Below are 2,685 nucleotides of genomic sequence, written 5' to 3' on the forward strand. Positions count from 1 at the left end.
GCATTGCGTGAATATTCTTAGTCATCTCTTCCATTTGTCTCTCGAAAGCATCTAACTTTGCGGAAATGGAATCAAAGTCATGGCTAGAATCGGCTCTAGCCGCTTTAGATGATCTAACGATGTCTTTTTCTTGATGCCACTCATGTGAGTGGGAAGCAGTGTTATCATTAATTTTGTAAGCTTCTTTTGCGGTTTTCTTCATAATGGAACCACCAGCTGCTATGTCGATGTCTTTTCATGTAGTAATGTCGCATCCTTGGTAGAATATTTGTACTATTTGATAAGTGTCTAAACCATGTTGAGGACATCCTCTCAACAACTTTGTAAATCTTGTCCACGCCTCATATAAAGTTTCATTTGGCTTTTGCGTGAACGTAACAATTTCTCCTTGAAGTCTCACAGCTTTAGATGCTGGAAAGAATTGTTTAAGAAATTTTTCAACTAAAATATCCCATGTGCCAATCGCTCCTTCAGGTAACGATTCTAACCAATCTTTGGCTTCTCCCTTTAAAGTTGTGATGACCTGAAAATTTCTAACCAAATTTAAACTTAATCTTTAACGTTTCCGACACGATAAACAAAGTCTGTAAAACTGAATCTCAAAATTCTTGAACTATTCAAATTGTAACACCCCGTTTTTCTAAACATGACGCTCGGGGCGTAATTTGAAGTCCAAGAATGATTATTTAATAGTTTGGATGTAATGCATTGACCACGATTGACTTTGGAATGTTTTAAAAGTGAAATTGGAGTACATCAGGTAAACTGTCGAGTTTGAGTGCAGTTTGTCGCGTTCTGGTGCGTCGCGTTCCGTGACAAACATGCTTGAAACGATACAACTTCTGATGGTGATTTCTGTCCACTTTGTCGCGTTTGAGTGTTGTGTGTCGCGTATTGGTGTCGCGAAACACGACAAGGTGTCGCGAAACGCGACAAATGTCGCTGTAATGACATTATTAACCCATGTTAATGGAATCTTTTGAGGGTGTTTTGGTAAATTCACTTATGGCTGGTTCTAGAGCCATAAGACTGATTCAAGGCTCATATTATCCTCATTTTCACTCACCAACACTCTCATCTTCAAACCCTAGAGAGAGAGGAGAGATTTAGAGAGAGAGAGCTCTATTTGGAGAAGAAGAAGTGTGTTTCGGGTCAAACCTCAAGTATTAAAGTTGTTCTACTCATCAACGGCATCATTTTGGCGGTTTTGGTAAGTTCTAACTCCGAGTTTCATTGTTTGATTTGAGATTCAATGTTAGAGTTTCGAGCTTGTTAGTTGTAAAACCCGTTTAGATGATGAAGTGGGTTTATGGAAATGTGTTATTGTTGATACTTGGCGGGTTTTGGGTTGGTTGATAATTTAGCCATGATTAGGGCTTTAAATTGAGTATGATCACTATGATTAATGATTTTATTGTTGAAAGAACCCAAGTGGGTGTTGTTGGAAACTTGACTTTTGTTTTTGGTTAAAATTAGGGTTAAGGTGTCATATTGGGCAAGATTGGTATTTAACACCTATGCTTTGGTTTAGTTGTTGTATTAGGACCATTCTCACTTGTGTTAGTGATTATTGGTTAGTTTCGGCGCGGTTTCAGCTTGGAAGTGCAATTGGGTCGAAATTGCACTAGTTGTCAATTTGGGTTGATTTGTAAATCCACCCTAATTGTGTTGTTTGTTATGTGATTAATGGAATAGGTACTTTCCATTGGCGTGTTGTGGATTATTCGGTTGCATTCATCAAGGCAACAAGGTGAGTGTTAATATCCTATATGTGTATGTATGTGTAGGATGGGTGCGAGTTGGGTGAAGTGGTTCTCGGTTATAGAGCTCACTTCACATATAGGTGGATTTGATGGACTTGGATACATGTCCAATTGGCACGGTTGTGCATTTTGGTTGACCACCTTTGGCGAGGTGCACACTTCGTGTGTACATTATCACATGGGCTTGTGAGTGGAATAATTATATACGTATGTATATGAGTTATTTATTTGTGGGGTATGGGTTAAAGTTCGATGTTGACGATACCATACCCTAAGGTATATTGTGGCGTTGATGAGGGCTTAAAGTTCGATGTTGACGATACCTCATGTATGGAATTTAAGTTCGATGTTGACGATACCACATTAATTCATTCGATGAGGGTTTTAAGTTCGATGTTGACGATACCTCATACGTGGGTTTTAAGTTCGATGTTGACGATACCACGTTAATTGGGACGAATGGGATTTAAGTTCGATGTTGACGATACCATTCGTAGAGCTAGCCTTGAGATCTTGAATACATTTGGATGTTGTGAACATCGACGTTTGTCGTATTATTGTGATATATATATATATATATATATATATATATATATATATATATATATATATATATATATATATATATATATATATATATATATATATATATATATATATATATATATATATATATATATATATATATTGTCGTATTGTTGTGATGTAGCTAACCCTCTGGGTGTAGCTTATTGCCATTGTTCACATCGTTGTTGGTGAAATTATATTTTGTTGATGTATCTTTAGCTCGTTGCTTAGTGATCATACGGTATGCTTAGACTAGCTTGCCTTTATGCTTGGATGCTCCGGTATGCGGTATTTGGTTTTGTGTGGCGTGTTCATTTTATGCATATATATGTATGTAGTATATTCTCACTCACTA

At 37.0% G+C, this 2,685-nt stretch overlaps 1 non-coding gene across 1 annotated transcript; it reads left to right on the forward strand.

The window, feature by feature from the left end:
* Nucleotides 1–290: 290 nt before the first annotated feature.
* LOC139846221 (small nucleolar RNA R71) lies at nt 291–397 on the forward strand. Its single transcript, XR_011758952.1, has one exon. It is a non-coding gene; the product is annotated as a small nucleolar RNA R71 (small nucleolar RNA).
* Nucleotides 398–2,685: the final 2,288 nt, after the last annotated feature.

Source organism: Rutidosis leptorrhynchoides, chromosome 4 (genome assembly GCF_046630445.1).
Source record: "Rutidosis leptorrhynchoides isolate AG116_Rl617_1_P2 chromosome 4, CSIRO_AGI_Rlap_v1, whole genome shotgun sequence".
Taxonomy (NCBI): Eukaryota; Viridiplantae; Streptophyta; class Magnoliopsida; order Asterales; family Asteraceae; genus Rutidosis; species Rutidosis leptorrhynchoides.